The 14,154-nt window shown below is 37.3% G+C and overlaps 1 non-coding gene across 1 annotated transcript; it reads right to left on the reverse strand.

The window, feature by feature from the left end:
• Positions 1-7,416: 7,416 nt before the first annotated feature.
• On the reverse strand, positions 7,417-7,523 carry LOC142168455 (small nucleolar RNA R71). Its single transcript, XR_012698317.1, has one exon. It is a non-coding gene; the product is annotated as a small nucleolar RNA R71 (small nucleolar RNA).
• Between the last annotated feature and the right edge of the window lie 6,631 nt (positions 7,524-14,154).

Genomic DNA, 14,154 nt, shown 5'->3' on the forward strand with positions numbered 1-14,154 from the left:
CCTTAAAGCGCACGTACCATGTGAGCTTAACTCATGCCTCATATAGATCTTCAATTTTCTCTCTTATTCCGATGTGGGATTCGCCTAAGGTGACATGTGCACCCCTTCTTCAAAAGCTTGCTAGCCTAGAAGCCTGCCAGTCCTTCTTGACTCACCCTCATCAGTCCGCCCTCCGTCATGGGCATCTCATTAACCCCCCTTGGGACTCAGCGTCCTCGCTAAGATTATAGGCATCATTTACATGCTACTTTAACATTATGGATTTTATGTACTTGTGTTACATGTTAGAACTATTTAGTCATATACTGTCTCTTTATATGCACCATGTTAGCATATAGATATAGTTCTCATCATTCATCTAAGATGGTTTGGGTGTGTGGATTCACTTTTCTCTATTGAGGAATCTATTTGGGCGTATGGATTTTTATTCTTGATTAATGCTTTTGTTGGGAGTATGGATTGATATTCCTATTATTAAAATATTTGTTTGGGCATATAGATTTATGTACAGACTACGTCTGGATATGGATCCATCCCTCGAGAGTGACTGAACACCAATATTTCACCGGCTGTGTGCATGCAATGGACATATGGATTCGTGTCAGACACATGGATTTGTATCGGTTTGGTACCAAGTTTGACTCTTTATTATGCATAGACATTCTAAATTAATGTATACACTCAAATATATCATCTACAAATGCGTATTTATGTATTTTATACATGTATGAGACTTGATAGTAAGTTGTTGGATACTTGAAGACTATCTATAATGACTCGGCTGGTCCTTTTTAATATTTGAGTCATGTTCCCCTATTTGATGCTTCCCGTTTTTTTCTTTTAATATTTTATAACTTGCGAGGATAGTTGGTTTGGTTTTGGGAAGGTTTGAGAGTAAATTAGAGCACTTAGTTCTATTTTGGAAGTTTAAGTTATAAGAATTGACCAAAGTTTGACTTTTGAATAAATAATTCGGATTGGTGATTTGATGGTTCCAATAGGTTCGTATGTTAATTTTGGACTTGGACGTACATTCGAATTTGGCTTTGGAGGTTCTTAGAGGATTTTGACTCTATTTGTTGTAAGTTGGCAATTTGAAGAATTGGAGAGTTTATAGGTTTGACCAATAGTTGACTTTGATGTTATCAGAATGCAACTGTTGTTCCGATACTTTGGATAGGTTCATTTGGTTGAATGAAACTTGTGCGCAAGTTTGGTTGAGATCTGAGGTGTTTAGGCATGAATCGAACACTTGGCTGGAGGTTCGGAAGTTCTTGAACTTAAAAGAAGTTCAACTTGTGATTTGATCTTTGATTCTTATATGCAATATTTCGCATGTGTTTGGAGGCCTTAGATAGTTCCGGGTAGTGTTTATAGACTTGTTGATATGATTTGATGGGCTTCCGATGGTTCAGGTGAGTTTCGGACCATCGGAAGCATGTTTGGAGATTACTAATTTTCTGGTATCTGGTGTTCATCGCGCTCGGGAGGGAAGTCGCATGTTTGCGATGAAGGAATTGGGAATGGGGGCTTTTGTGCTTCACGTTTCCAGAGCGGGAGCCGCGTTCGCAAATAAGGAGGTCGAGATTATGGCCTTCGTGTTCACATGTTGAAGGTCGCGTTCGGGAAGAAGTCCGGGTGAAGAGCCTTCGCGTTCACATAGGGCCTTGTCGTGTTCGCGAAGAGGAGAGGCAAATGGCGTTCGCATTTGCGAGACTCCTATTGTGTTCGCGAAGGAGGATTTGGGCCAGAGGTAGATTTGTGCTTCGTGAACGCGAGGCTTGGGTCGCGTTCGCAAAGGATAATGCTGAGCAGACTATATAAGTTGTGATTTTGGGGGTTTTTGCCCATTCTCTTATATTTTGAACGAAGACTTGGAAAGGGACAACTTTCATGGAGGTTTTTATACAAGGCAAGAGGGTAAGTGATTTCTACTAAGTTCTGATTATATTTCAAGAATTTACATGGATTTCTAACCCCTAAAACATGGATTTAAAGTGTAGAAATTGGGATTTTCGGTATGAACTTAAGAGAGTGCTTTTGGGGGCTTTGAACATAAATGTGGAACTCAATTTGGAATCCACTTATATATTTAGACTCGTGAGGTTATGGGTAGTCGGAATCTACCACTAGACTCGAGTTTTTACCATGTGGGTTGCGGGTTGACCTTTGTTGACCTTTTGGGAACTTATTAAAGAATGAAGCTTTATAGTTTGATATCGATTTTTATAGCATTATTTGACTTATTTGAGTGATATTTGACTAGATTCGAGTCGTTTGGAGTTGGATTTAAAAAGAAAAAAAAATTTGGAAGGTTGAAGGTGTTACCAGGTAGAGGTAAGTCTCTTATCAATCCTTGTAAGAGGGAATTCTCCTGATCGGTAATTTATTTTCTACTTGTTTCTTGATTTAGGAGCCACGTATATTCGAGGTGACGAGCATATATGTGTAGCTATGTTATGACCACATCCAGTAGAGTTTGGCTTATGATTATGCCTTGTTTGGACTATGTGAATTAATTATCCACGTTTCGTTGATTTCATGACTACGTAATTACTCATAATTATGATTTAGAAGCATGCTTAAGGTTATGGCTTGTTAAATTAAGGATTATTGTGCCATGTTGCGCTTTCTTATTAAGTTGTAGTCATATACTTGTCTTATTTGACTCTTGACTTAGTGGTTAAATGGATTAATTTACTCATGTTAAATGTTACGATTAGACTTTGAATGTTGAAATATTTTATTGAACTGTTGTGCTAAATTGAATAACATGAATATCCTCCATAACCATCTTTTAGCCATGTGATCTTTTATCTATTATTATGTTCCGGTGCCTCTTAGTTATATTATTTCATATACATATGCATGAGTTGAAGAGTTTAATATTGAGTAATATTGAGGATTTTGGCACTAAGGACACTATGAGTGGATATTTATTACTGGTAATTGATCATCGATTATGAAATGATCAACGCTTGGATATAGATCCGTCCCTCTGGAGTCAAGTAATTACCCATATTACTTTGGGTCCCGTGAGCGTAGCCACTCAAATTTTGTGCTTGGTTTGAAAATATGGCATGCGTGAGGCATATAGATTTGTGTTGTGAGGTATTGAGAAGGAATTCTGAGCATGCATAATTATGCATTTTAGACCCATGTTGTGGCTTTTATATAAAAGTTGGTTGATATACATCATATCAATGTGTGAGGGAGGATTGAGGTATTTGATATCTTGTTCAATATTTTTTATTTGCAAAGCATGCCTAAATTTCACATGTACCGTGTCTCTAGCCTTTGTATCTATTTGATGATACCATGCTTTACTCTGTATCTTATTTATGCTTTTACCTGATTATTGGTCTGTTAGTAAGGGTCGATGTTGATCTCTCATTGCTACTTATTCGAGGCTAGACTTGATACTTACTGAGTACCGTAAATTTGTACTCATATTACATTTCTGCACATTTTTGTGCAGGTTCTGAGGTAGGTACTAGTGGTACCTATCCAACTTAGTAGGAGTATCTTGCTGGAGACTTCATGGTGAGCTTCCTTACTTGATTGGATCCGCAACACATGGAGCCCCTTCCCTACTTAGCCATCTCTGTCTATTTATTTCCTTTTCAGACATATGTTATTGCCAGTTGAGACTACTGACGAGCGCAAAACACAACACAAAATTAATGCTCGCTAGCCAAAGATAGTATAGTTAAATTATCATCTCCACAAGGATTGGATTTAAATAATGCTCTAGTAATTTCTTGTTTAAATGTTATTCAGGATGATCAAATCTTGATTTTGAATGATTATGAACTATGATTAACTACTAAAGTAAAGCAATTCACAATTGAGTGCAAAGAACTAGAGATTAGCAGAGTTGGGCTTTTATCAATGTGAGAAATAAAGGTTTTGACAGGATAGGTGCAAGATAGCTATTTGGGATCCAACTCTAGTTTAATTCACTCTAATGTTCTAATGATTCTCATGAATTAACCCGATGATTAGTTCAAACATGTAGTCAAGACTCCTCTCTCGATTAAATCTTAACTCTACGAGGTGAACTAATATATGTACTGTGAAGATATGCAAGCATGCATTAATGAATTAGTCTTCAGGAAAACGTCTCTCGAATATTCTCCTAACTTGATTTAATCACTGAATTAAACCAAATCAAATAATGCAAATATAATCACCAAAATATTCCTCTTTCAATTAAATAAACCGATGAATAAAGTTGCAATCAATTCAAATTCAAGCAAAGAACTAGAGTTAAAATCCATAAATATCAATCCAATGTTACAATCCAAACCCCCGTATTGAGTTGATGAAAAGATGATGAAATCTTGTGACTTGTAGTCTCCAACGCTCTCCCAAAGCTTCCAAGGTCAAAAGTACCCTAAAAACGTGTTTCTAGTGTATTTATACCAAGTAGGAACGAACTTGGACAAAACTACCCTCTTTGAGCCGAAGTGGAAAAACCTACAAACATTTTACACTTCACGCGTCGCACTATACTACACAGGGTGCGTAGCATTAGTGCAATTTTCTCGGTAGTAAACTCTCTGAACTTAGCTTGTCTGACAAAATTTTGTACTGATGCTACACACTATGCCACGCATTATGCGTAGCATTAGTGTATTTTTCTGTCAGACCCAATAACTACAAGTCTCTGAACTTCTCAAATTTTTGATGCACATTTGCACTGATTCGTCGCACTGTGCTACACATGGTGCGAAGCATTCGTATGCAACGCCGGTCCGTGATCCCCGGACGCGATCCCGGATTAATTCTTTTGCTTTTACTCAGACTTCAAAGCTCCAATTATTCGATTTAGCTCCAGAACATTTTCTTAACTCATAATCATCTCCTACAAAGTATAAAACACGTAATAAGTGGAAATCACCATCATTTAAGCTCAAACACACCCAACGTGTAGTAATTAGAGTGCAGAATGCGGCTAAAACACATGTTCCTTGCCTACCATCAACACCCCACACTTAAACCATTGCTCGTCCTCGAGCAATCAAACTACACTTCACATAGAAACGACCTTATTATCTGACAACTTCCCTACCACATCATGTCAAGAATATTTAAAGCAGACAAAGCATCCAATCATAACATCCTAGCCTCAAGACTCGACTCAAAATCACCACGTATTTTTCAAAAACTTCCTCACTTACTGTATGATGGTAGGCTATAATCTCGTATTTTAGTCGCTTATTGCACTCCAATTTACTACACTTTACTCGTTTTGAGCTTTAGTTGATAGTATTTTGCACTTATTGTGTGTGTTATGCCTTGTAGGAGTGATTCTGAGCTATGTAGATGTTATGGAATAAATTTGAGTGATTTGGAGCTTTGAAGTATGAGTAAAAGCCCAAGGGATTAGGCCGAGATCGTGTTCGGGGGTCTAGGACCAAGTCTGGACGTCAAAACGCAAGAAAAATCTGTACTCTAAGAAAAGTGCACTAGTGCGGCGCGTGGCGCACCGCGGCTGTGCAAAATTCGTGCTGCCTGTTAGAACTAACTCTCTGAATTTTCCCACTAATGCCCCACATGGCGCGTCGCCCCCATGCGGAGCGCCTGTGCAATTTTTACAGAGTAATTTTCCTATTTCGGCTAGGAGAAGTTGATTTTGTCTAGGCCCGACCCTACTTAATATAAATACATGAAAAACGTTATTTTCGGGACTTTTGTCACACTTTAGGCCTAAGGAAGCTAAGGAGGAGTTGGAGGAGCAAAAGTACAAGGATTTCATCATTCCTTCCTCACTCAAGACCCGAGTTTGGATTGAATTTATGTTTTTCTATACTTTAATTTTATTTGTGATGAATTGCTCCATATCTATGGAGTAGTTCCCTTTAGGGTTTGGTGTATTGATGATTGTTTGTTGATTATAACTCTAGTTTTATGTATTGAAGCTTTTTTGAATGATTTAAATATTGCATCTATATTCACTTGTTCATGTAATCGAGAGAGGCATAACTTGTGATATTCTTGCATTATATCATTGGTTGAGTTCATTAATTCTTCTTAGTAATCGAAAGAGGCTAGTTGAATCATTCATTAAACCTAGTTAGGAAGATAATCGAGAGAGGCTCTCCTAAAGATCAATCCGCTACGCATTCTTGCATATCTTCACGTGCTTAAATTGGTTCATCTTGTGGTTAAAACTTAATCGAGAGGGGAGTTTTTGCTGAATGTTTGAACTAATAACTGAGTGAATTTGAGAGACTCACTTGAACATTAGAAGTGAATTATCTAGAGTTAGATTCTGAATAATTATCTTGCACCTATCCTATCAAAACCCTATATTTTTCCACTGATAACTTTCTTTGCTTATTCCTTGTTTCGATTGTCATTAGTCAATAGCTTTAGATTCTTTGTTAATTTTAGTTATTCAACATATAAATCTCAATTGTTGATTCTCCTGGATAGCAATCAAGCTAGAAACTACGAAAATACCTTTTAAATCCAATCCCTGTGGATACGATATTATACTATACTATACTATATTTGACTAGCGATCATAATTTAAGTGTGTGTTTCGAGCTCATCAAATTTTGGCACCGTTGCCGTGGTTTGGCAATCAACAATGTTTGAAATATTTTGTAGTGTTAATTCAGGAATTTTTATTTTTTTATTTTTCTTTTTCTTTTCTCTTTTTATGTTTGGTTGTGTTTTGACTGTGCGTAGGTTACATGTTAAGATTGGTGCATGACTCGAACTTCTGTGAAGGAAGTGCTACCATATGAGCCAAAAATTAAAAAACAGCTGCGACATCTGAGGAAGGAAAGAAATCTCACCGATACAACAGAAAAGGTTGGGCAATCCTCAACCAAAGAACTTATGGCTGGAAACGGTGAAGATAATGTAGATTTGGCTGCGAGAGAAGCAGCCCAACAACGAGAACAAGCTGCACGAGATGCTGAGGCAATAGCTATTAGGGATGCACATATTATCTATGAAGAAGATAGGGGTAGGAGAATTGCTCAAAATTAACCCTTGGGTGCAGATCAGTTCGGAAATATAGCTCCCATGCCTGGGAGACCACTTGGAGATTATGCTAGACCGGTCTACAATCAAGGCTTATCATGTGTTAGACCACCTCAAAATGCAGCAAACAATTTTGAATTGAAGCAAGGGTTGCTTCAAACTCTATAGAATTGTTGTGTTTTCAGAGAAAAGCCAAACGAAGATCCAAACACGCATCTAATGAACTTCGAGGAGATTATGAACACCTTTCAATACAATGGGGTGTCACAAGATGCTGTGTACTTAAGGGCATTCCCCTTTTCTCTCAAAGATGATGCAAAGCAGTGGCTTCAAAGCTTTCCCACAGGATCAATTAGAGCTTGGGAAGAGTTGACCAGAAAATTCCTTGATAAATATTTCTCCTCAGCTAAAACGGGCAAGTTTAGAAGAGAAATCCATATATTCTGCTAGAAAGAGAATGAAACTATTTTTGAAGCATGGGAGAGGTTTAAGGAGATTATTAGAAAGTGTCAACACAGTGGAATTGATCTCTGGATGCAACTCCACGACTTTTGGGATGGATTGACATCTGCCTCACGTAGAACATTGAGCAATGTAGCTGGAGGCCCCTTGATGAAGAAGACTCCAAAGGAGATAGTTACAATTCTTGACGGGTTATCTGAAGATGCAAATCAGTGGCCCTCTGAGAGTGCTGAAAGAAGAAGATCAACTGGTGTTCACCAAGTTGATGCTAACATATCTGTGCAGGTACAACTTGATACTATGGCCAAAGAAATACGAAAGATGACCTTAGCATCGATACAAAGTGAGCCTCACACAGGTTGTGATATATGTGAAAGAGGACATCCTACTCATGAGTGTCAAGCCTCAACTGAGGAAGTAAATGTTGTTGGGAAAATACAATTTCAATACAATGGGTCAGAGGCACCTCGGTTTTTCATGGAGTTCATCTGGAGGTACTGTGAATGCTTGCCAACAAAATAACTCTAGACCGCAGGGACAAAGAGCTCCGGCATACCAAAATCAGCAGAGGCAGCAATTTCAGCCTCAACAGCCTATTCAGCCTGGTCTAGAGGATTTAATGAAGGCCTTCATTATCAAGACAGATGAGAGGCTGGACGCTTATGGAGCAGCTATCAAATAATTAGGCACTGGTCTTCAAAACCTGGAGAGACAAGTGAGACAGATTGCAACAATATTATCCTAGAGGATTGTAGGTACTTTCCTCGCTGATACAGAACAAAATCCCAAAGAAACGATAAATGTTGTGACCTTGAAAAGCGGGCAAGTATTGAAAGATCCCACCCCGATCCAAGATGATGTAATACTTAAACAAGAAAGTGGGAAGCAACTGAAAAATGATGTTGATAAAAAGAAGAAGGGCCCGATGAAAACTGAGAAGAAAAAGAAGGAAGAAACTTCGAGAAAGGAGGAACCTGAAGAGAGCAAGCATATGCCTGCTTTAACTTTCCCTCAAAAGCTATGTTGAGAAAAGTTGGACAAGCAGTTTGGGAGATTTTTGGATGTGCTGAAATAGGTTCATGTAAATTTGCCATTCACATAAGTTCTCTCTCAAATGCCTACCTATGCCAAATTCTTGAAGGCGATCCTGACAAAGAAGAGGAAAATAGAGGAGACCTCAGTGGTGAAGCTCACAGAGCATTGCAGTGCGATATTGGAAAACAAACTCCCATAAAAGTGTGGAGATCCAGGGAGTTTTACTATACCTTGGTCTTTAGGCTCTATTAATTTTGATAAGTCTTTATGTGATTCTGGTGCCTCAATTAATTTAATGCCTCTATCTATTTACAGGAAACTAGAGAAAAAAATCAGAGAGATACTGTCTGCACCAATATCTTTGCAGCTGGCAGGCCAAACGACTTTAATACTTGAGGGGATAATGGAAGATATGTTAGTTCGGGTGGATAAGTTCGTATTTCCTGTAAAGTTTATAGTGGTGATTATGGAGGAGAAAAAGGAGGTCCCTCTCATCCTAGGAAGACCATTCTTAGCGACTGGTAAAGCTATAATAGATATACACGAGAGGAAACTCACGCTTAGAGTGAGTGACGAGACGATGACGTTTGATATGAATGTAGAAAAGGGGGCATAAAAGGACAAACCAACTGCTAGTGTTGAGTGAAAAGTGAAAGGCTAGGAAGAGAAGGCTGTAGTGAGTGAGAAAGATAAGTGTGGGGTGTACCCCAAAAAGGCTGAGAAGAAGCTTTTGGCATGGATGTGCACATTAGGCCGAAGGCGAGGAATGGATCCCTACTTCGACTCAGACCCAGACTAGATGTTCAAGAAATTTTCCTTTTCCTTATGCTTTTTAATTGTATGTCACTGGGACATGCCACAACTTAAAGTGTGGGGTGGGGGATAATTAAATATTGTATGTATATGTGTTAGTTTTGTTAGTTGTAGTAGTTGGAAAATTGAAAAAACCATAGAAATGACAAAAAGATTTTCTTTTGTTAGGTAGTGTATTAATTCCCCCTTGGTTTTTCTTTATGCCGTGGTTCTTTTTCAAGGGTTTTGTTTGAACCGAGTGTAGTTAGTTTTTATTTTTATTAGGAGTAAAAAACCTTGTGCTATCATTTGAATTGAAAGCAATATCTCTTAACTTTATTATATCTTGTATAAGTAACTTAAATTATTTGATCTTAACTTTGCTAAACTGCTTTGACTATAGTGTCTTGATAGTCCAATCCTGAGTGAGTTATGTGCCATGTGTGTGCGAGGTTTTATGTTATTCTGTGTATTGCATTTGATGTATAGAACTTGCCCCGTATGTTTGCCAAGCGAAATAATAGTTTTATTCATTCTTGGAAGTGATATAGGCATCTCATTGTTGAGCCAGTTATATGGTATTACCCACCTAATTGTTATGTATCTTAGTTGACCCCGTTGAGCCTGTAATCCTGTTTCTTTGGCAACCAAATTACAAGCCTTATCCAATTATTTGAATTGACCATCTATTTGAATATTTTACCTCTCGTGAGCACTTGAATTTGTTATGAACTTTGTAAAAGTTAAAGTGTGGGGTGATTGGGTTGGCTTTTGAGTGGAACTAATGAAATAAGGAGAAAAGTGCACTATTTTAAAAAAGTAAGAGCCATTTGAATTGGAAAAGAAAAGAAAATAAAAAAGTGTATGATTCTAATAAATATTCCTTGATAGTGGTAACTTGAAGTAATTGTTCTTAAAGAAGTAGGGGGTTAATGTATATTGATGTGAAGGCAGAGTTATGGTTGGACATAAGTGTGGGGTTTTGAATAGTTAATTGTATGTATTAAAGTACTTAGGGAGGTGTAGTCACTCTTATATCCAAATGTATTGTCACGACCCAAACCGATGGTCCGCGACGGACGCCCGGTACCTTACTCAACCAAGTACCAACGTAATGTATCTTTCTTATTACATCATCATTTACACGTGACATACGGGCCTAATAGGCCAACATCATCATTTATAAACTCAAAATATAGGTCGACAAGGCCGTACAATCTTTCACGTACACGACATATGTCTACAAACCTCTAAGAGTATATAATTATCATAAAGGTCGGGACAGAGCCCCGCCATATCAAACCATACACATCTAAATCATACTGACCAAACAAGCAACTCCGGAGCAAATGGAGTGCACCAATATCTTCTGCTGAGCTGATCGCCTACTTGGAGAACTCTCAACCTGTCTATCGAGACCCGCGGACATGGAGTGCAGCATCCCCAGGAAAAAGGAACGTCAGTACAAATAATGTATCGAGTATGTAAGGAATGAAAATCAGTAAATAATAGACATGAGAGAAACATGGTGTAAAAGACTCGACATGTACGTGTGCATAGCTCTGTGAGTCATTTTATTTTTTATAATATCATGCATATGCGAATAAATATCATATCATGCATAGGTATATGCATTCATAGCATCATCAAGCCTCTGAAGGCATCCCATCATATCATTTCAGCCACTATGGGCAAATCGTCAACGTATACCAGTTGATCAGGTGGTGGTGCGTATATAACGCCATAACCTTTTCCCATATTCCATATACATATAATATACATATATACGCGTATATAACGCCATCTGGTCATGGGTCAATGTATATGTATAAATGCATGAAATGCATAAGAAATACGTTAATAATATTTTCTCGGAATGTCATAAAAATAATATGCCTTAAGAAATACGTTAATAAGATTTTATCGAAATGTCATAAAAATAATATGCATGTCGGATAAATTTTATCAAATACGTATTTTTCTGAGACCCATGAACAGAAGATATAATGATAATTCACATGGGGAATCAAGAATATAGACACCCCTAATATTTCTATGAATAGAGTCATTTATGGAAATTGTGCATTTGCTCATTTCGTTCGTGTCGTATAGATCATGCCAAAGGAAAGAAGGGATAGCCTTAACATACCTGGAGTAGGAAAAAATCCGTATGATATTCTTGGAAAAGGTTGCACCGTACTCCTTTAGAATCGCAAAATCTCACGTTGCTACGGTGCTAAGAAATCTCGTTGGAATTATTCTTGTTGGATTTGAGATTAACTTGAAATAATCAAAGGGATCATGTGTATGCTTACGGAATTCCAAACTTTATTGGAATTGTTTGGATTTGAGATTAACTTGAAATAATCAAAGGGATCATGGGTGTGCTTACGGAATTCCAAAATTTATTGGAATTGTTTGGATTTGAGATTAACTTGAAATAATCAAAGGGATCATGGGTATGCTTACGGAATTCCAAACTTTATTGGAATTGTTTGGATTTGAGATTGACTTGAAGTTCCAAGGCCAAACATTAGATATCCTATGGAAGTGTCATACACATGACACTTAAATGGCCACCTTGCCTTCCAAGTTACGAGTCACTTAATGTATTTCAAAGGGCTGCCACGTTTTGTTTTGCTTTAGTCTTTATCCAAAGACTTCAATCAATCCACCACCAATTATTAATTAACTAGGTAATGTTCCATTAGCTAATAAATAACCAATTACCCACATAATTAAGAATTATTTTTGCCTACTTAAAATACTAGTCACTTTTTACATACCTTATACTCCTTACTATTATGGTCATGTGGTACCTTGTATGGCACTAGTCCATAAATACCGAGTATTTTAGCTCGGGCCGTATTTTATCCCAACATGTCAAACTTGGACGAAAATTCATTTTCTTTGACTTGCTTCCCCTCTCACCTTCACGAATTTACTCATCACTTGTTTGAAATAGAATAATGCTTATAATCTCAAAATAATCTCATTCCCGAACTTACGTCGATTAACTTACGATAAAACTTTAACATACGAAAATGCGGGATGTAATATGTATCATACCCACCCCGCAGCCTACATTATAACCAATTAAAGTCCTACTTGATTCTTGACTGAATGAGCTCAATTAGTAGAGTAGTACATTACGGGCAAGCCTATGGTACGTCTTTTGTGGTATATGAATGTTACTTCTGAGAGTGAGTGAATTCTTTCTATCTTGAGTTCCTGATTGTTCTTAAATTTCATTATGTGTGGAACTACTCTCTATTGTTGTGTGAGGGCACTTGATTCATGAAGAAAAGGTAATGTCGCTGACCTCTATGTTAGAGTAAGTGAGCGGGTTGTGAATAATGCGTGGTGCTTGTGAGTCAAATCTTGAGGTGGGGATGTTACGGTATTGTGCTTAATCTGTTTTAATTATTCTTGATATAATAAGTTATGAGAGTTGTTGAAAAACAGTCGTATCTATATAAAGTGTAGTTGGATTACTCGAGGACGAGCAATGTTTTAAGTGTTGGGTGTTGATGGTATGCTATAATCTCGTATTTTAGTCGCTTATTGCACTCCAATTTACTGCACTTCATTTGTTTTGAGCTTTAATTGATAGTGTTTTGCACTTATTATGTGTTTTATGCCTTGTAGGAATGATTCCGAGCTATGTAGATGTTATGAAATGAATTTGAGTGATTTGGAGCTTTGAAGTATGAGTAAAAGCCCAAGGGATTAGGCCGAGATCGTGTTCGGGGGTCTAGGACCAAGTCTGGACGTCAAAACGCAAGAAAAATCTGTACTCTAAGAAAAGTGCACTAGTGCGGCGCGTGGCGCGCCGCGGCTGTGAAAAATTCGTACTGCCTGTTAGAACTAACTCTCTGAATTTTCCCACTAATGCCCCACATGGCGCGTCGCTCCCATGCGGAGCGCCTGTGCAATTTTTACAGAGTAATTTTCCTATTTCGGCTAGGAGAAAGTGATTTCATCTAGGCCCGACCCTACTTGGTATAAATACATGAAAAAATATTATTTCCGAGACTTTTGACACACTTTAGACCTAAGGAAGCTAAGGAGGAGTTGGAGGAGCAAAAGTACAAGGATTTCATCATTCCTTCCTCACTCAAGACCCGAGTTTGGATTGAATTTATGTTTTCCTATACTTTAATTTTATTTGTGATGAATTTCTCCATATCTATGAAGTAGTTCCTTTTAGGGTTTGATGAATTTGGTGTATTGATGATTGTTTGTGGATTATAACTCTAATTTTATATATTGAAGCATTTTTGGATGATTTAACTGTTGCATCTATATTCACTTGTTCATGTAATCGAGTGTGGCATAACTTGGGATATTCTTGCATTATATTGTTGGTTAAGTTCATTAATTCTTCTTAGTAATCGAAATAGGCTAGTTGAATCATTGATTAAACCTAGTTAGGAGGATAATCGAGAGAGGTTTTCCTAAATACCAATCCACTATGCATTCTTGTATATCTTCACGTGCTTAATGGAGAGAGGAGTTTTTGCTGAACGTTTGAACTAATAATTAAGTAAATCCGAGAGACTCACTTGAACATTACAAGTGAATTATCTAGAGTTAGATCCAGAACAATTATCTTGCACATATCCTATCAATACCCTATATTCTCCCACTAATAACTGTGAGCACCTAATTTTTGACCATAATCGGATTTTTCACTACTTTTTAGTATGTAAATATTCTTTGAGTTTTATCTACATATTTTAGCTTTTGTTTTACCTTTTATAAATGTTTCTTAGGAAATTAAAACTCACAAAAGATTCACATTTTTGAATTACTAGCTTTGTTTTAATTTGCAAAAGAAAAAAAATTCACAAAAATATATTTTTC

The sequence above is a fragment of the Nicotiana tabacum genome, chromosome 13 (assembly GCF_000715075.1).
Source record: "Nicotiana tabacum cultivar K326 chromosome 13, ASM71507v2, whole genome shotgun sequence".
Classification (NCBI taxonomy): Eukaryota; Viridiplantae; Streptophyta; class Magnoliopsida; order Solanales; family Solanaceae; genus Nicotiana; species Nicotiana tabacum.